The sequence below is a fragment of the Mustela nivalis genome, assembly GCF_964662115.1.
Source record: "Mustela nivalis genome assembly, chromosome: 4".
In the NCBI taxonomy this organism is placed as follows: Eukaryota; Metazoa; Chordata; class Mammalia; order Carnivora; family Mustelidae; genus Mustela; species Mustela nivalis.
This window is the reverse complement of record NC_139023.1, coordinates 93,664,765-93,686,816: the sequence shown is the minus strand read 5'-3', so window position 1 is coordinate 93,686,816 and position 22,052 is coordinate 93,664,765. Positions and strand designations below refer to the sequence as shown.

Below are 22,052 nucleotides of genomic sequence, written 5' to 3'. Positions count from 1 at the left end.
GACAACACATTAAGATAAACTAGAAGTTGAAAGGAAATGAATTAAGGCTGTGCATTAGGAAGTTACTGCAATAGTGAGGAGTAGAGGGAACACGGGTACCCAGACCAGACTGATTATTGGTGGTGCCATTAAAAGCCAGGGGACAGATATATGACACACAGTGGTCTTTTGGATAGAGAGGGTAAAGGAAAAAAAATAAGGTTCTTCCCTGGGTTTTGGTTCATAGCAGCTCAATTTACTCCTTATGAAACATGCACCTTACTATGAGATGCTTGCCTTGGGTAAACAGTCGAGTCTAAAGGAAAACAAGTACAAATTTAAAGCGAGAAAGTGGAAAAAATTACTGAAGAATGATATTACATTGCAAGGTACATGATATAGATCTGCAGTTTTCTAATTTATTCTTTTTTATATTTCTTCCTTTAACTGATTATCTGCTTTATAAGACTCCTTCTAGGATTGAATCTCATCAATGAGGTTATAAATGCTAGTTTACAATATTATATGAAAGTTGATTGAATCAATAAACAGAACACAGAAGTGGTGACAATTGCCATTTATATTTTCCATTATATGGCACACAGCATAGGGAAAGAATTCAGTCTGGCATAATAAGCAAATGGTGAATGGATCAAATATCTACAGTGCCTACGTCACGTGCCACACTCAGCTCAGAAGGTGGGCCCTAAATATTTTGCAAGGCTCCCTCATTTTTCCTTCCATGGAATGACTCTCATCGTAGAGCCAAATTTACCCTCTTTCACTAAGACGATGTGTTTTCAAACATCTATTACAATAAATGACTCTGTAGAAAGTCTGTGTTATGAAATCAATGCTATAAAATGAGCTGGAGTCTTTTGCTAGGCACTGGGGAAAATTCATTTCTTGGTGTGTGCAGAAGAAAAATACTTTTCCCAGCTTCTATTTTCAATACAAGGCAAGGTCGGAAAAGTCCAGTAACAAAACTCCTTGGAAGCTGCCAGAGGGACAGGCAGCTACTGTTACTTTGACTCATCGCTGGTAGACAGGTGCTGGGAAAAGCCTTAGTTCTCATGGATTAGTTCCCTATTGCCCAGTGACTTCATCACTAGCCTTCTGAGGATTGGTATCACCAGGTAACCAGTGTGGATGCGTTGAGTATGAGAGGCAGATGAACTTCCTCATGGGAGAAATATAAGGTTGGTGTTCAAAGACTTTTATGTGGTAAATAGAACTCATGTTAATGATGTGTAGACAAGTACTCCTGATTTGCAAGAAAGGAAAAACAATCTGTTATACTCTCATTACTTTTTCATGATTCATATGGAGTTTTGTAATCATCTTGTCCCATCATTTGCAAAATAACAGTGTATGAATCTGAGTAATCCATACTGTTCGTTGTCCTAGGCCTAATTTTCTATCCCTGTATAATATGTTAGACCTAGAACATTAGATAAGTATGTAAATACTTACATACTTTAAATACTTAAATACTTACATATGACATTACAAATGTCATAGAAACAAAGAGGTGAAAAATAAAATCATGAAGAAAATTGAAATATCAAACAACTGTATCTCCTCAGGAAAAGAAAAAAAAAAAGACATTTCAATTTTGACAGGTAGTAAAATGAATTGTAGAACTTTCTTGAAAAACCAGAAGGTAAAAAGCAATTGATTTAGTGAGTAGGAAGGAAGAGACAGTAAAAGGATTTTATTATATTTATTGATTTCTGGGGGCTCAATGTTATACTGCTCATAAGGTCATCTTATCACACTGACAACCAGAGCTCAATCAAAATAGTAAATCACACTAGATAATTATGAGTTTATGCTTTTTCAATCTAAATGATAACACAAAATGAAAAGTAATTCCCTAGAAACTCTTTTTCTGTTATCAAGAGGCTTGCTGAACTAGAAACCTTCATTCGTTACTGTCCAGAGCTTCAAACACCCTTCACAGAGACTCGGTCAACTAAAAGGTGAACCAAACATCATACCTATACAAGATAATGAAAATTACAAATTTAAAAGTCTTGTTAAAGTGAATAAAGGAAGCATGCATTTGAAACTATAAGAATAGACATAAAGTGAAAGAATAAACTAACTCCAATATGGCATTTATTATTTATTAAAACAGTGCCTCCTATAGGATCCAAGATTTCTGATATGTTTTGACACCACAAATATTTACAGTTTAACTTGATTAATTTTTCCCAGTTATGATAAGTTCCCAGTTGACTAAGAAATGAGATAACATGGTGATTTTCAGACTATATAAAAATATAAAAATAAGGTTGCCATTTTTCAAAACCTAGAATAAAATAAAATGTATTTAGCACTAAATACCTAATAGTAACTGCAATGATTTCATTTAGTTTTTCTTTGATCATTCCCACTGATTGTATCTGCTTGCAGTTGATAACTATCTAATATTCATGAAGTGTTTCCACATTTATGTCTAATGAGATCCTCGTGATAACCTTGTGAGGTGGCCCGAATGTTACTTTCAAATGTGGAAACTGAGGCCCAGGGAAAGCAAATGACTCGATCATGTTCCTAAATGTCAGAGCTAAAATTATAACCAAGTCTTCTAAATTCATAGATTTTTCACTTGCTGTTCTACTAAGTTGCTGCTCCTGTGACCCCTGCCCAATCCAGTTCCAGTTAATAATTGGAAGCACTTTACAGACTAAGAGAATTGACTTTAATATGTATTTCTGAACTGGCACTCCCATCTGCTTGGAGTGGTTTTCACTTGGAGAGATTATAAAACAAAATTGTCCATTTCCCAAACATCTCTGTAGCTATCATTTTTTGTGCAAACACATTTCAGCCCATTAGAAGAACTCAGGACAAATTTCAGAAGGCAGTAGGTGGGCAAATATTAAAGTGTGGCAGCTCCTGGCCCCTGTTGCTGAGACATGAGGTCAGGAAAACAGGAAGTTTTCCTGAAGCAGTATTTGGTACCCAATTGCAGGAAGGCAGTGGAAACTTACTGCTTCTGCCAGAGCTCCCATGGCAGCTTTGAAGTGGCTCTTCCCCTAGGGAACCAGTTCTGTCTGGTTTTGTGAGTCCCCTGAGAAATACAGCCTAGAATCTGCTCCGTCAGCCCTTCTGAAGTTTTTGGAGGTACTTAAATCGCTGAAGAAAAACTCCCTCAGTTTAAAATAACTCCAAGTGGCTTCTGCCTTTATCGTGGAATCCTGACTGATTCAGGTAGTTTTTGCCACTGTGTAATAAGTATGAAAGGTTTAAGGGGTTCATCCGAGATGTCAGTGGTTTGAATTCTCAGAAAACAGAGGAAGAGTTTGCTAAAACACTGGTCAATATTTCTACAAGTAAGCTCATTGATATATGACAAACACCTATTTGTCTAGTTGGATACTCTCATGTAATAATGTAGTATGTATGACTATTTAATTTTATGTACTGGACAGCCGGTGGTAATGTACAGAGAAAATAAATATGAGGCCTGTTTACTTAAATTATAAATACCACAGGTATTTAAAACAGGTCAACATGTGGTGAAACCATATAATGTAGGTAATATAAAGAAGGGGGAGAAATTCTACTGAAGGAACGTTGATCCAATGGTTTAATCTGGATGACCACATGTGCCTCTGTACCAACATGCATTGCAATATTCCTTCATATGGTAACCACATATGCCTAAATAGGCAAAGAAATCTGTAGGCATTACGTACAAAGGTAGAAAGACCCATAGACTGAGTACGAGCAGCATTTTGGTGTTGCATTTTGTGGTCAGTCCCTGTAGACACTTTTTAGAGGACCTGATAGATACACCATAGGGAGCTAGAGATAAAACAGAGAAAAATGGGCTCATGGCCATAGAGGAGATCCTCAGATAGTTGGACAGAAAGCTGAAGAATAGATGGAGGGCTAGATACAGGGATGATGAAAGGCCAAACAAATGGTATTTTTTCCTATTATTATGTCCTTATGAACATTTTGTCAATAAAGAAACTTTCTGCAGTTGGCTCTCCTTTAGTTGTGGATTCCTGATATTCCTCTAATCTCACTTGAGATAACTCCAGTATCTCCAGATACATATTCCAGTATATATCCTGGATTTCTTCTCTTCTCCCTGACTTTGTAGTGTTAAATACCCCAAGATCTGTCAGATTTCTCTATTTTTGGAGATATTGCTTATGAAACCAACCCACAATACGTTTAGGATAGTTTTATATCCCCAGCACTTAGCAACATGCTTGGTACATTGTTGGTATTTAATAAACATTTTTAAAGGAAGTGATAAGTTAAAAAAGTTATTAAATAAATTAATCATAGATATTTAATAAATGAATATAAAAGGAAAATAAAATGACTGCATATATGAATATACTTTTTCTTCAGAAAAGGTATAATGCATTAAACAGTATCCTGTTGAACTTAAAGTACTGATTTGCACTCCTATGTACACAATTTCTAGGGAGCAGCACTAGAAAGAAAATAGATCTCATTATCTATTTTTCCTTTTAATAAGGACTTGGAATCATATTGTCAACTTTGAGAATGACCCTAGGATTATTGATTTTCCACTGTGTTTTGGGAACTGAAATTGTCTTCTGTTTTCATAAGTGATAAAAGCAATGACTGTGTGACCCTGGAAATTGGCTGGGTCAATCCTGACACTTTTTGGACTGAAGCCTAGTAAATGGTGACAAATCTCTGGAGAGCTCTGTGTTACAAACGGATATTTCTTTTGAAAAAGAAATAGCATAGCAATGGTGTTGCTTCTTTAGCGTGAACTTTCTGATCCTAACAAGAGCTATTTTGAGCAATTGAGACTCATCCCTTTAATATTCTTGATCCTGCTGAAGGTCTACTTTGTTGCCTAGATGGAACTAACAGAAAAATTAAAGTCTTCATTCTCATTGTATGAAACATAGTTGATTAGGCATTTGCATTGTTAATTTTTGTGGTTAGAATTCTTTATTGACAAAATGTTCATTGATTTTCTTTATACAATACATATTTATTACATACATGATGTATTAGAAACCATTCTAGGTGCTGGATATATATCAGTCAACACAACAGGCAGATCTTAGCCAGTAGGAAGCACATATTTTAATGGGATGAGACCAGGATTACACAAAATAAGTAGGTAAGATACACAATATATTAGAAGATGCTAACAACTATGGAGGGAAATAAAGCAGAGAAAAAGGGAGGTTTGAGGGGGTATGGGTTGCAGAAGTAAATAGATTATTCAGGAGGGGTCCTAGAAAAGGTAATGTTTTGAATCGAGGTCTGAAGTTGTGAGGAATTAAGCAATCCAGATAACTTGGGAAACAGGTGACAGTACATACATTGCTCTGAGTTAACATCTCCTCAGGTATTTTGTAGGAAGAATAAGAATTCAGTTGTTTTTTTGGAGAAGAATTATTAAAGGGGGAGAGTCACAGGAGGTGACGTCAAGAGTCAGGGTTGCTGCAAATAACCTTACGAGTTATATACTGAACAACTCCTGGGGGCACTGTTCATATTGATCATGCTTTCATAGAAACTCTCTAATGCAGCATCACTGCAGAGAAGGAATAGGTGTGGATCCTTTAGGTCCTGGATATATAGTGCAGCCACAGGATTGGATGATTGATTGAGTAGAAGACACAAGAGAAATACTCAACTTTCAGGATAGGGTTTCTATCAAGTGAGACTGGAAAGTTAAAAATTAAACAGGTTTTGGGGAGAAAGATAGGACATATGTTTGACTTCAGACATCCATTGGATATGTTAGGTAGGACGTCAAATAAATATGTTTAGGATTCATAGGAGAGGGTTCAGCTGGAGATCTAAACTTGTGAGTTAATAATACATAATATAAATTTTATTTAGAGTCATAAGACTCATTAGGATCATCAACAGAATGAATGCAAAAATAGAGAAATCTGACAGATCTTGGGGTATTTAACACTACAAAGTCAGGGAGAAGAGAAGAAATCCAGGATATATACTGGAATATGTATCTGGAGATACTGGAGTTATCTCAAGTGAGATTAGAGGAATATCAGGAATCCACAACTAAAGGAGAGCCAACTGCAGAAAGTGATCAAGGAGTCTGAATGTTGAGTGCTGCTAACTGATGAAATAAAATGAGAAACTAAGAACTGCACATTAGTTTTATTATTGGATGTGTACTGGTGAACTGGACGAGTTCAGACAGATAGGTAAAGGGAAAACACATTGGAATGAATTTAAGAGAGAATATGAGGGCCTGTGATGGAGACAGTGAGTATTAACAACTGTTTCAAGAAGTTTCACTAAAATGGAGAGTCTAGAAAAGGTGTTGTAGCTGGAGGGAGCCTTAAGGGAAGGATTACCTAAAGATGGGAGTAATAGCAGGATGTTTGTACAGAAAGGGGACAATTGCTGGAATAATGCTCTTAAATACTTGGAATGGGGTGGGATTGGGTGTAAAGTGGAGAATTTGGCCTTTGTGTTTCTAGTTGTTTTATTCATCATTTCAAGGCAGAAGCCAAGAATGCATGCTTCCCTCACGGGATGCCAGTCCACAGTTTGTATATATGTCATTATTAAAACAGTTTATGTTAATAAGTGGTACCAATATATTTCAAAAACTTTTAGTAAATAATTATGGCCACTGAGTAACTCTGTAAAAATTATTATGATTATATATATTTTTTGTGACTATGTTAAAATCATACCTATTACTGTATTTTCATTTTGTTATCATCATGTTGAAGGGGTAGTTGTAGTAATGGAAGTAGTAATGTGGAAGTCCTCCCCCCTTTTTTTTTTAAGATTTTACATATTTATTTTGAGAGACAGAGTGCAAGTGAGAGAAAGTGCATGAGCAAAGGAAGAGGGACAAGCAGACTCTTCACTGAACAGTGACTGTGACACGGGGCTCGACCCCAACACCCTAGGATCATGACCGCAGCCCAAGGAAGAGGCTTACTCAATTGGGCCACCTAGGTGCCCCTGGAATTTCCCTTCTAATTTATTGATTTTTTTTTTTTTTTCAGTGAAGTAAGATCATCAGCTGAGAGTGAGGATCGGGGGAAAGGTGGGGCAGTTCGCAGAGAGGAGGCAACATCCTATAGAACAGGATGATGAACGAAGTGAGACCTTGCAGTATAACTTCTGGGAAGCTTTGGGGGTCTGCCTGAGGTCGGTGGTCATGGCTTTACAGTGGGAAAAGTCAAATGTTGGCCCCAGCCAAACATTTAGTTTCAGGGGTACAGGCATAGACTAGGTGGAGATTTGGATTCAAGTAAGGCAGAGGCTTTGCAGTATGATGAACCAAGAAGTACAAAGGAGTTCAGGATGTATTCAAGGGGAATGCTTATGCTGTTTGGCTCTTGAAATAAGCAGAATAAGACGGAAAGCAAGAACCTGAGAAGAGGGGAGGATGGCAGAGATGTGGTATGAGAATATCTCATGGAACACCGGACTGCATTTCAGTACTTTTCTCCCTCACTGTTGCCTCTGTTACATGGAAAGATTTGGTTCCAAATTTAATTTAGTAACAAGAGAAACAGTACCACATATTAAGTATTTAGAGCTTCTCACAATGCCCTTACCGTGAAAGAAATGATAACATTAAAGATTCTAAGATGTGTTAAGAGTCAGATGGAAACAAAAATAGTACTATCCATCCCATTATGTCACCATTTCTATAGTTACTGTAAGACACATGCAAAAAGAAGGTACTCGAAATAATTCTGATGAATACAAATTATACTATGTTCACAATATGTTTCATTTGTAATTTTATCTCAGCTATGCCTAATTTATCTTGCCATATCTTCTCTTCACTCTTAATACCTAAAGAATGTATACACACTATATATTAGCTATTTTTAAAGATTTATTATTATTATTTATTATTTATATATACTTATTATTATTATTATTACTTTATCCTCCGCTTGCCTATGTTCATGGAATAAAGCATTACTTTAGGTGGGTTGGTTAGGGGATGTCTGTGTGTGTGTGTGTGTGTGTGTGTGTGTGTATTTTTGAAGTAGATATATTGAAGAGGGCAACCTGCACTTTTTAAGGCTGGCTAGAATGCCCTTGATTTTATGATTTTGAACACATTTCCAAACCTTTTGGGTGCTTACACAATTATATAGCTGATGGGTTGGAATCAGTAATTTAAACACATTACTTTGCAGATATAGATTTGCATAAACTATTACTTTCTCTGAGCAATGGAATATATTTCTAGTATTATTTTCTAGTACAGCTGAGATTTCTCTTAGGAGTCATTTTCCTCTTAATATCAACTTAATGCATTTATGGAAAAATGTGTTAAACATTTGGTATAGGCATGTGCCATTCCTCAGGTTGTCAATTCCCTCCCCAACCCCAAAATACAGGGTCTTATTGCATTTTAAAATCCTTCTGTGACATCCAGTGCCTTCTCTAAGAGTTAGAATATTCATATCTCTGATTGTTTCCGGTATTAGGGAGCCTCTACTACCTGTGAAATAGGTTAAACTTCATTAGACAAAAAGTAAGTTTATGTTAATAATTGGCACCTATATATTAATAAAAAAACCCTTAAATTATGATCACATGAGTAACTGCCTATACAGATGATTACATTGTTATGCTTTTCTGTAGATATGTTGACATGTTTCAGATTAAAATCATACAAAATATTATATTTCCATTTTATTATCTTCATGTTAAAAGGGTATCATATTTGGAAATCAAAGCATTGATGCAGTTTTCATCTCAAAACAACCTGACTTCAAGCACTCTAATTCTCCTGTATTATCAATCAGCTTTACCTCTCTCCACTGTCAACATGCTTGGAAGCAATTTCTCCCATTCCCATATTGCTCAAGTGACTGCAGATATGACTGCAGGGGACTGAGGTGTCAACTAGAAAGAGGTAATCATGGAATGATGAAAATGTTCAGCCACTATGGATAAAGTATGAAAGAAACTACCAAGCTGAAAGGATTTTTCAAACTGAAAAAGGCAAAAGAGAAAAAAGAAAAGAAAAATATGTGGTAACAATCACCTTTGATGGATTATCCAATTTGAATAGGGTTTACTGGACACAGCAGGAGTTAAGTAAAAAAAAGAAACAAACAAACAAACAAAAACCTTGAAAATCTTGGCTCTTGGTTATTTCAGTCATTTAATAATTAAAAACAAGTTTGGTCAGTGAAGCAGTTAAATTAAAATCTATCAGTGAAAGTTAATTATGCTATTATTGACCATCCTAAGAAGCTACTCACAAAACTACTGTTTTGCTCAAATCCTGTACCAGAAAGACAAAAGTGAAAACAAAAAGCAGTGGCTTAATAAGGAGATGAGGTTACTTAAGTAATGGGAATTTGGGAGATAAGCAATTGGTTCAGAGGTTCAAGAATGCCAGAAGTGTGCTCTCTTACTCTCTCAACCTTTCCTTCATAGTTTTAAGATGCCACCTTAGTTCAGCCAATAGGACCAAACACAAGGCAAAACAAAGGAGCAAAGGGTAGAAGGGAAAGCATCAGCTGTATCTAACCTGCTTTCCTGGAGCCTCATACCATTTATTCTTATATCCACGGCCAGAAATATGTTAGTAGTCTCCTATCTGAAATAAAAGATGAAGAATCAGTCCTTTACCCGGACACTTGGCTCCACAAGCAAACTTTGGGTTCATTCTGAAAGGAAGATGTAAAAAAATGGGTACTAAGTTTTCATTTAGAAGTGACAACCAAGGACTAAAGACATCTGTTCCCTGAAATGGGAATTCCTATGCCCTATTGCTGAGCGGTTCACTTCCTAATCTTATGTACAAAAGACACACAAGAATAATAAGCTAGAAGGCTAGAGAAGAGCAATGAATTAGAGTACATTAATTAGGAACACTGGGAGATGATAGAAGAATCTGGAGAATTAGTATTTCAAATGGTAGACAGAGTTCTATGCAAAGGTGGTCATGCGGTTGGATTTAGGTCGCTGAGGCCCTGAGGCCTGGAGTATAAAATTTCTGCATATTCTGGCCCCACAGGAGCTACTCAGGCTCATCTCCTAATTCCCAACTCAAAGCTTTCTCTGACACCAAATCAATTTCTTCTTCCTTTTCTCAACATTTTATGCTCCTTTTGGAAACTCATAAGGGTAAGAATTACCAGAAATGTATTTTTCGTTCTACAAATTTCATACGTTCAAGGACACAAGAGATTACCGATAATCCCTGATGGATATATGTGTGTTAATTACAAATTCATGGAATACTGTTCAGCATTATGATTGCAATACGATATACTTTCCTCTGGATCATTACGTGTGTGGGCCACAGTTTGACAAACTTTCACTCTGAAGGGCTATGTGGTGAATATTTGGGACCCTGCCAGCAACATAATGCCTCTGTCACACATTTTTCTTTGTTCGTTTGTTTGTCTGTTTTTTACAATCCTTTAAAAATGTAAAAACAATCTTTAGTGCACCAGCCATATAAAAACAGACTGCAGGCCAAATTCCAGAGACAGTAGTTTCCAGACCCACTGATAGGTCACTGCTGAAGCTCTATAAATTTTACTAGGAGAGTGGAACACTTTATTTGGGCACTATCTTGTGCTCTTTGCACATTGTCTTTCTGTCTAGGTGCTCCTGTCCTGTCTTCTGCCTCAGCAACACTCAGTTTTCACTCATGTTATCTCAATGGTTTGTCCTGTTTTTTAAAAAATTTACTTCCCTTTATAACTAACCAGTGTCTCCTTTGTGTCTATATAAAGCTCTGTACATTTTTGTCAAAAACCACAAAACACTATCTTATTACACTTAAGTAAAATCCGTGAGAATAAGCAGCATCTCATTCATTTCCACATCCCTGATATCAAGTAAATACTTAGCAGATAATACATATTCATAAATTGTCTGTTGAGAAAAAGGAAGAAAGAAAAGAAGAGAGGAAAGAAAAACTAGTATTTTTGTGTTATTTGTTAAAAAAAAAAAGGAAGTAAGATAGGAAGGAGCAAATGAGTGAAGGGAAGAGAGAGTTACTTTTTCACACTGGAAGAAGTATCTGAACATTTTTTAAAATAATTGGAAAACAATAATTTCAGAGTCAAGAGTTCACATATACACGAATCAATGCTTTCTAATTGTTTTCACTTATTTCTTTAAAAATAAAACTTTTGGGGATGCCTGGGTAGCTCAGTAGGTTAGGTGTCTGCCTTTGGCTCAGGTCATGATCCTGGGGTCCTGGAATAGAGTCCCATATTGGGCTTCTTGCTCAGCAGGAAGCCTGTTTCTCCCTTCCCTCTGCAGCTCTCCCTGCTTGTGTCTCTCTTCTCTCTCTCTCTCTCTCTTTGACAAATAAATAAAATCTTAAAAAAAGAAATTAAAAAAAATACAACTTTTATCGTCCATGTTCATTTTTCTTAGAATGTTTGGTAAGATACTAGTCTCTTTTAATTATTAAAAATTAGTGATCATATTCAGTTTTCAATTATGGATAGATGGAGAAATAAATGAAAATATCTTGTATCTGTCCCCAACTTGCATATCACATAACCTTGAGAAACTCATTTGGTGGTTACCACCAACCTTTTATTTCAAAAGGAATGATCATATGTTTCTGGAAGAAATATGGTGAAATGATGGTAACCATGATGATGACAATGATGACAAATATTTTTTGAAACACTTAATTGCCAAATGCTTTGCTAAGCATTAGACATACACAAACATGTACATAACATCATGTAATCCTCACAAAAACCTCTGAGGTACAAACTACTATTACCCCATTTTACATATTTGAAAATAAAAAGCACATGAATTTTAAGTTGCTTGCTAAGGTCACCCATTTAATAACTGACAAAGATGGAATTTGAATTAAGATAGGTCTGAAGCCCAAGGCCTGGGCTTAACTAATACACCGAACAATTAGGCAGTGGCCTGCGCAGGGTAAACTCATGTCACAAAAGATTTGTGTGTGTAAAAATAGCTAGGGTTTTGTTTTCTTCAGAGCAACATAACTTTGTCTTCTGTATTTTGGGCACAGTTTACTCTTCTATATATTATAAACAAAACTTAATATTTAGAAGAAATATTTATTTGCCTTAAAGCAAGTATATTAAATATTAATAACTACTTTAAGCATTTATCAGCTTATCTCCTAGGGGGAAATCCTCTGCTTCAATTGTTTTATATATCGGCACTTGAAAAGAATTAGATCCTCTAGTTAATCTTAAAAGAATATTTAAATGCATAAAAACCATAAAGTAGAAGGAATGACTTCCAAGGTTTTATATGAACCAAAAGTAATGATAACAAGATGTTCAAAAGAGATAGATGCAAGCCTTGATAGATTTACACTTAAAACATTTTGAATAATAGGCATAGTTCATTTCCTTCAATTATTGCTGCTTAATATTAAAGTTAATTTTGTAGGTGGCATTTATTCCTTTGAAGTTAAATATGTTCAGAAATAAAATAGCTCCTTGATAGAAAAAAGATGTTGCAACTAAAATAAGAATTTGGGGGATAGGTGGGTCTGATGTTGCCCTCAGCTAGGAAAATCGAATAGATAGATATGTATTACAGAGATTTTCTAAGGGAAATTCTTTCATCTACCTGCCAATACCAGACCAGCAAGTCAAAGACTTACCATGATACAACACATGACAACAAAAGCCATTTTTTCCCCTCTAAATCCATTGCTAAGCGGAATGAATAATAATAGCTAATGAAATACCAATTTTAATTTTCAGGCAAAAAGTTTATGCTATTCTTCATATTGTAGGTTTGGTGAAAGTAGGAATTGGTGAAAACCTTAGAGACTGCTTGAATAAGTTAGCTAAGGACTTTATTAAACAACATCATTCCACTTGTAAAAGGGGTAAAAAATCTCCTGGAAATGGGTAGCTGAAAGAAAAATAAAAATATTTTCACTAATTATGTAATAAGCTGATCATTATACGACTTGCACACTTCAGTTTTCCGTGTTAACCTTTTAAGTTTTTATGCAATAACATCTACTTCTCTCAATACAGAAAGAAAAGTCTATGTTCTTCAACAATTTTTCACTTTGCAGAAATCATTTACATATTACCTTAATTATCTGGACTATGGTTTAAAAAAGAACACTAGAAAAACAGGGCTCATGAGTTCGTTCCTTTTGCCTACTGGGTTTTCCCAGAGATCATTAACTTTTGCTTGGGGTGGTATATGGTACAATTGACAGATTACTGGATTAGGAACCCCAAAGTGGTGTATGGGTTCACAGTTGGACCATTTACACAGGAGCTCAGTTTTCTCATTTGTGAAATCGAATGCTTTAACTATCACTTTGGAAACAAGGGTAAGAAGCTTGCTGTATCTGATTTCCAAGCTTAAGCAACTCAGATTTATAGAATTTTAGAGATAGCACAGACCTCAATGGTTACCTAGTTTGACCTATTCATTTTAATAAAATGGGACTCTGCTGCTATACTTAGATAACATGATAATGGCTAGAAGAGAAAGTTCTCAATCTTATAAACCATAACTTGGAAAACTTGAAAAAGTAGATGCAAAAATTCAAAAAATTTAAGAACACAGTTTAAGAGGAAATAGTTCACATATTCTCAGAAGACTCTGAGAGCACAATAAAATCATTTGTATAAACAGTGAAAACATTTAATCTTTGTGAAAAATGAGACATGATGCATTTATTAATTTGAAAGCAATGTTACATATTTTAGAAAGTTACTCTCTGAAATGGTTAAAATAATAAATCACCCAGATTCTAAAGGTTTTCAATGACAAATGGATAAATCTCACATTGTAATACACATATTCCATCTTGATACAGCATATATTGAAGATTGAATCTATAGGTGTGTGATTTTGAGTATCGCAGATAAAACACATGAGTATTAATAAGAAAGTATAAAGAATTACAATGGACAGGGCACCTGGGTGGCTCAGTGGCCTCTGCCTTCAGCTCAGGTCATAATCCCAGAGTCCTGGGATGGAGCCCCACATCGGGATCTCTGCTCAGCGGGGAACCTGCATCCCCTTCTCTCTCTGCCTGCCTCTCTGCCTACTTGTGATCTCTGTCTGTCAAATAAATAAATAAAATCTTTTAAAAAAAAAGAATTACGATGGACAAAATATTGTCATGGTAAAGGAACATGGTGATACATAAATTGTGCCTATAAATGATGTTTTTGAATAATATATGAGAAATGTATGCATATTTAGCATAAAGAGAAAAAATAATTAATAGTTATAGTGATGAAGAGATATCTCTACTGACCACATGGTGTATATACAGAAATACTTTTAAACTGTTATAAAATGCTATCTGTAAATAAATACTCTGCATTCAGTAACAAAATCATTTATATGCTCATATAAGAGAGTTTTTAGTTTTCTGGCTGCTCTTCTATAACCTTCCCACTGTGATTTTATTATTTTCTTCCTTCCTAAGACCATTTTGCTCATCAGAGGTTTCCAATAAGTATTATTAGATATATTCAAGATCATAATGAATATTCCATTTACTACACATTTAGAGAATTTTTACTGCTCTTTCTTCCAAGGAAATGCCATTAATATTTGATTTCATTATTTAATGCTCTTTAAAACTTAAAAATACTTTTTGCCTACCCTGCTTTAGGATTTAAAGTACTGTTACAAAAAAACCCAGACATAGTAGATTTAACAAACAAATGATTTCAAAGCCACAGTGGGTTTTAATTTGAAAACACAGTCTAGAAATTCTAGCACATCAGGGGAAGTTACTGGAGACTTCCAAGTACCAGCCATTAAAGTATCAGATGGGAACACGGAGCACAGGAAGCAAGGGGTCAGTGCGAAGGCCTTAAGGGCTATTTTAAGGTAGTTTGGAGGGCTTTGAGATAAAATGCGACAGGATCCAAATTAGAAGTTAACAGGCCACTATAGCTGCTTTGATGAGAATAGATTCAATAGGCCCAAGAGTGGAACTGGACACTAGTGGGGCGCTATTGTCAATTAGTCAAGATGTGATGGTAGAATTCCGACTTCTGGACAATTCTGACAACCATAACTTATAAAAATTATTTTAAAAACAACCATTTAGGGGTATCTGGGTGGCTGAGTTGGTTAAGCGTCTGTCTTCAGCTCAGGTCATGATCTCAGGGTCCTGAGATGGACCCGAGTTGACAGACTCTCTCTGCTCAGTGGGGAAGTCTGTTTCTCCCTCTCCCTCTGCCCCTCCCCCCACTCATCTTCTCTCTTCCTCACTCAAATAACTAAATTTTTAAAAAACCCTAACCATTTAAAATCTCTGGAAAAATGAACTAAAAGTGTACAGCAAACGAAGAAACATTATTCAAGAAAATCTATGATGATTAGAAGATTAGTAAGAACAGTGAGAATATATACCAACTGAACCATGTACCCACACCCTTCCCCACTTACCTCAGTTTAGAATGACCCCATAAACACAGGGGTTTCTCTCTCCTTGGATTCAGTCTAAAGCTGTGATCCTCCCTGGGAGTGGCAGGCCTTGAGGATTTCTCATTCCCCTAGCTCTGTGCACAGAAGTTCTACTTTAGGCAAGAGCAACTAAGAGATCTAGAGCTCTCTTCCTCAGTTGTATCTCAGATGCCAGAGACCAATAATACTGAAACCATGATTTGTCCTTGTTCCAGCTCAGTTGTAGGGTGGTCATTTTAAGCCAGGAAAGCTGAGCTGAGAAGAGCAGAGTCTACCATCCCAATCTACCACCCTGCTCATAAATCTTGTCACTTTGAGAGAAAGAGGTCATTGTTCCCACTTCGACTCCAGAGCAGTGGGTGCAAAAATTTTCCTTAGGAGGAGATGGAAGTCATAGAAAGAGAGAGCTCCTAAATTCTCTCCAAGGGAAGTGATATTATTTGGGACAGAGTATGGAAAAGTTCAAGCCTAAGGTCACCCTTGAAAACAATAGAGATTTTGATGGGAAACAATTTAGAGGAGGCTGCTGTTATTTTAATTAAAATTCACAATAAGCTAATAATAGACCAAACAAGAAGTTTATTGGAGAGAACCAAGGAAAGGGATAGCTAAGAACACTCCTGTGGTTGGAAAAAGTCTCACAGACCTACCTCAAAGACTACTTTCTGCGAAAAGGGATGCACTGTATTAATTCAGACTATGGTAAAGTCTGCACCTTAAGGCAGTGAAAAACCAAGGAGCATGCTGCTAGTAATTAATGGGGTTTCAAACTGGTAAAATCAGGAAATAAAAAAAGACAACACTGCTAATTTTATAAAAATCAAAAGAGCCATAAGGGATATTATGAACATTCTATGGCAAAAAATTAGGTAACTTAGGTGAAATGGATAAATTCATAGAAACACATGAAATACTAAAACTGATTCAAGTGGAAATAGGAAATCCAAATAGACTTATAACAAGTAGAGACTGATTTAATAATTTAAAAGCTTTAAATTATTAAAAGCCAGGTCAGGAAATTTCACTGGTGAGTTCTATCAAACATGTGAAGAATTAATACCAATCATGGACAGATCCTTTCAAAACACAGAAGAGGAGGAACATTTCTCAACTAATTCTGTGAGGCTAGTATTAGCCTACCACCAAAACCAGAAAAAAATATCATAATAAAAGAAAACCACAAACAATATCTCTACAAATGCACATGCAAAATCTCCAGCAAAGTACTAACGATTAAATTCAGCAACATATAAAAAACATTACACACCAGGACTAACTGAGATTTATCACAGGAATGTAAGGTTAGTTTAATATCTAAAAACTGATTATTATAATACATTATGTCAACAAAACAAAGGAAAAAACATAACCAATTGAATAGACCTCCCTCAAAATGTATGAAGATGCCAACATTCTTTAATAATAAAAATACCCAACTAGGTAGGAATAGACCTCAGAACTTCAACTTGATAATGGGTATCTATGAAAAACCTCTAAGTAGCATCATGCTATGTGGTGAAAGACTGGATGCTTCTCTTCTAAGCTCAGGAATAAGACAAGGATTCTTGTGCTTGCAATTTCTATTCAATTTTCAATTTCTATTCTGCTTCTCCTCCCTTATATGGGAGGTTCTCACCACAGAAACTGGACAAGAAAATGATATAAAATGTATCCAGATTAGAAAAGTAGTGAAACTATCTCTATTTATAAATGATAAGATCTTATATATAAACAATCCTGAAGAATCTACTAAAATAACTCCAGAACAGTAATTGAATTCAGCAAATTTGAAGGTTATAAGTTCTATATACAAAAATCAATTGCATTTCTCTATATAAAAATAAATGATGTGAAAGTGAAATTAAGTAACAATTCCATTCACAATGGCATAAAAAAGAATACAATACTTGGGAATGTATTTAATAAAAATGTGGAACATGGATTCTGAAAATAGAAAATATTGTTGAAAAAAAACTAAGGAAGACAAATAAATGGAAAAATAGCTCTTTTTTTAAAAAAAGATTCTATTTATTTATTAGACAGACAGAGATTACAGGTAGGCAGAGAGGCAGGCAAAGAGAGGGGGAAGCAGGCTTTCAGCTGAGCCAAGAGCCCAATGCTGGGCTCGATCCTAGGACCCTGAAATCATGACCTGAGCCAAAGGCAGAGGCATAATCCACTGAGCCACCCAGGCACCTCAGGAAAAACAGCTCTTGTACATAGATCAAAAGACTAAATATTGCTAAGATGGGAGCATTTCCCAAATTAATCTGTGGATTCAATGCTATCCTGTCAAAATCCTAGCTAGCCATTGTGCAGAAATTGATAAGCTGATTCTAAAATCCTTATGAAATTGTAAAGGACCCAGAATAAACAAAACAATTTTGAAAGAGAAAAATGAAGTTGGAGGACTCACAATTCCCAATATCAAAACTTACTGTGAGTATATAGTAATCAAGATGATGAGATCTAGCACAAAGGCAGGCATAGAGACAAATAATAGAACTGAGAGTCTAGAAATACTTCTTTACATTTAAAGTCAATTTACTTTTGATAGAAATACCAAGACAGTTTGGTTGGGGAAAGAATAGTCTTTTCAACAAATAATGCAGATACAACCGGGTATCCACAAGTGAAAGAATGGAACTGTACTTCACAAAAGAATTAACACAATGCATCACAGAACTACACATAAGAGTTCATACTCTGTAACTTACAGAAGCAAAAATAGGAGTACACTTTTATGACCTTGGATTAGGCAAAGCCTTTTTAGGGTTGACACAAAAAGTACAAGAGACCAAAAAAAAAAAAAATTAATAAAAATATTTTAAAAAAAGGAAAGATAAATTGTACCTTATTAAAGTTAAACTTTTATTCTTCAAAAGACACAGTTCAGAAAGTGAAAAGACAATCCACATTTGAAGAAAATTTTTGCAAATCATAAGTCTGATAAAGTATTTGTATAAAGAATACACAAAGATTTCTTGCAAGTAAATAACAAAAGGCCACTAACCCAACTAAAAAAATGGAAAAAGATTGAATAGATATTTCTCCAATTAAGATATATGACAGCTAAAAGGCATATGAAAAAGAAACAACATCATGGTAACATCATTACCATTAGGGAAATGCAAGTCACAACATAATTTGATACCACTTTGTACCCACTAAGATGGCTATAATAGAAAAGACAGTTAATAACAAGGATTGACAAGAATGTGAAGTAATTAGAATCCTCATGCCTTGCTGGTGGGAATGTTAAGTGGTACAGACAATTTAGAAACAGTCTGGCAGTTTTTCAAAATGATAAAAATAGACATACTATATGACTCAACAGTTCCACTCCTAGGTAAATATAAAGATAAGTGAGAATATATGTCCATACAAAAACTTGTAAGTGAATGTTTGTAGCAGTATTATAAATAATAGCCAAAAGGTAGAAACATGTCTATCAACTGATGAATGGATAAATAAAATATAACATAAATATAGCAATGGAATATTACTTGGATATAAAAAGGAATAAAGTACTGATATAAGCTACAACATATATTAACTTCAAAACACTATGCTAAATGAAAAAAGCTAATCATAAAAGACCACACACATATTTTATGATTCCATAAAATAAAATGTTCAAAATAAGCAAATATATAGAAATGGAAAGTATATTAATTATTTCCTACAACTGAGGGAGTTGGAGAAAGGGGAATGACTACTGATGGGTACAGACATTTTTGGAGATGATAAAGATGCTTTAAAATTCATTTTGGTGACGTTTGCACAAATCTGTGAATATACTAAAAATTACTGAAGTTTATACGGATGAATTGTATGATATGTTAATATCAATAGCTATAAAGCTGATAAAAAAGATACAACTATAACTTAGGCTAAGTAGTTAGTAGTATAGGTGATAAGAATTCAATGACTCTAAATATATTTTCAACTAAATGCAATGGACTGGATGAGAGAAAGAGAAGTGTTAGATAAATCAATGCTTTTGGCTCAGTGGGATGTAACTGGCATTAACTTCAGACTAAAGTTTTGGAGTTTAATGTTTTAGTTCATATGCAAATATTTTTCAAATTAATGATAGAATAAATGTGGCTTTTATCATACAGGAGTCCCTATGTCTCTTATTTCTAGTTAGATGTGAAGGCAAGTTTCCATAATGACTTCCAATGATTTCTGCCTATTGGTATTCACTATCTTGTTGAATTCTCCTCCCTTTGATGATGTACTTACCTAATGACTATCTTCTAATGAGTAGGGTATGGTAAAAATGATGGGATCTCATTTCTGAGATTAGGTTAAAAAGTTCAAGATCTCTCAAAAGTTCACACAATTGCCAAAAATGTTTCACAATTATCTATGCTTTGGTGTTTTGCTTCTTCACATTTTAATCAAATCCTTCATGCTTATGTAAGTGTCTATTCTGCTGAGTGCACAGAATACCTTGTTCATTACTGAACTTTCAAAATACATTATTTACTATCTAGTGAACTTTCATTAAGTCAATATTTGGTCACAATTTTATTTTTTATTAAATATTATTACTTCTCTACATTTTCTATCTTTGAAATACCCTATTAACTATAATTATCAAGGTTTTTGATATCTTGTATCTGTTGTACAGTGTAAGTGTATATATGCATCATTTAGTAAAGATACAGACATAGCAGCTATTGAAAGGCAGCTCCCTCAGTTTTCTATCTTTGGGCAGTGAATTCCAATATGACACCCCTTTTGTTTTTTATTTATTTCTTTATTTTTAAGATTTTATCTATTTATTTTCAGAGCACAAGCACAAGCAGGAGGAGCAGTAGGCCGAGGCAGAAGGAGAAGATGAGCAGAGAGCCCAATGCGGGACTCGATCCCAGAACTCTGAGATCATGACCTGAGACAAAGGCCAATGCTTAACTGACTGGGCCACCAAGGGGTCCCAACACTCCTTTTATTTTTTAATTAAAACCTCTACATAAGTGATATTTAAAGATTTTCTATCACTACTCTTTGATGAGTTTGAGTTTTTATGAGAACAGTTTAAATGTCAGCATTTTTCTTATCAGAAAAGTTGTCTAATTATAAAAAAATATATACCAAATCCATAAATATGTGGAGCACTTTAAAAATAGAATTTAAAAACTTAACCCTTAGGGTTCCTGGGGGCTCAGTCGGTTATGTGTCTGCTTTAGGCTCAGGTCATAAACTTGGGGTCCTGGGATCAAGCCTTGCATCAGGTCCCAGCTCAGTGGGGAGTCTGCTTCTCCCTTTTCCTCTTCTCTCTCCACTTGCTCATGTGCTCTCTCTCAAATAAATAAATAAAATCTTTAATAAATAAATAAACAAATAAAAATAAAAACCTATGGGGACGCCTGGGTGGCTCAGTTGGTTGAGCAGCTGCCTTCGGCTCAGGTCATGATTCCAGCGTCCTGGGATCAAGTCCCACATCGGGCTCCTTGCTCGGCGGGGAGCCTGCTTCTCCCTCTGCCTCTGCCTGCCATTCTGTCTGCCTGTGCTTGCTCTCTCCCCCTTTCTCTCTAATAAAATAAATAAAATCTTAAATAAATAAATAAATAAATAAAAACCTATGCCTTTACTTCAAGAATTCTTATTTACTCATAAATAAGATGAATGATTCTTTAACAAAATCTCAAGAAAAACACATAGTTATTGAAAAGTTATCATTGAAGACAAGTTTATTTGTTTGTTTTGTTTTGTTTTGTTTTCCTTCAAGATATTTATGGTCTACTACTACTGTCAGTGAACTGAAGGGGCTCATTCATTTGAAAATGTTAATGAGTCTGTATACAAAACTTCAAACAACAAAACAATATTTCTTAATTTCTTTTTCCCCCACAAATCTATTGTGGAAGAAAAATAAATAATCCTGGCTTATGCCACAGGCACTCTTGCTCTCTAGGTTTGAAAAAGAGGTATGGATAAGTAAGGAATGATTTTTGGAAACATTTCCATTGGGCAATTTAATGTTAACCAATGTTCCCCATTCTCTTGAGTTTTGTCTGTTGTCAGACAACTAGAAGCATTGTTTCTAGTTAGTGAGATGGTCAAGCAACAGAATAAAAGCGAAAAGATATGGTTTACTAAAAGAAAGAATCAAAATATATTTTTCCCCACCCTACTGCCATACAAACTTAGTATCTTATAGTTAACACATCTTGGTTGACAACACTTACCATTCAACTAACTATAGTTATCAATCAACTCTGCACAAGCATACAGACACTCACATGGTATATATGTTCATGTAAGCATGTGTATCATGTAAGCATCTAAGCATGAATACAGATATATAAGCACACATAAACACATTCATACACTGCATACACATATGTTCATGGATTAAGCATGTACCTACATATAACTTCCTATATATACATACATGCATTCACAACACATGCATGAATGGGCATTATTTAGTAATAATAGTGATTTGAAAACTATTAGAACTTACACTTGATTTGAGTAAAGTACAAATTACAGAATTACAATTACAAAATTAATATACAAAAAAATGTTGAGTTTCTTTGCACTGATAAGGAAGTAGTAGAAATAGAAATTGAGAAAATAATACCATTTATAATTGCACCAAAAGCATAAAATACCTAAGAATAAACCTAAACAAGGATATGTGGCAT

General features: G+C 35.0%; 1 protein-coding gene across 2 annotated transcripts in view; it reads right to left on the bottom strand.

Moving 5' to 3' along the window:
* Window positions 1-22,052, bottom strand: part of LOC309863291 (bifunctional heparan sulfate N-deacetylase/N-sulfotransferase 4) — a 242,168-nt gene that overhangs the window by 59,194 nt on the left and 160,922 nt on the right. The window lies entirely within an intron of this gene.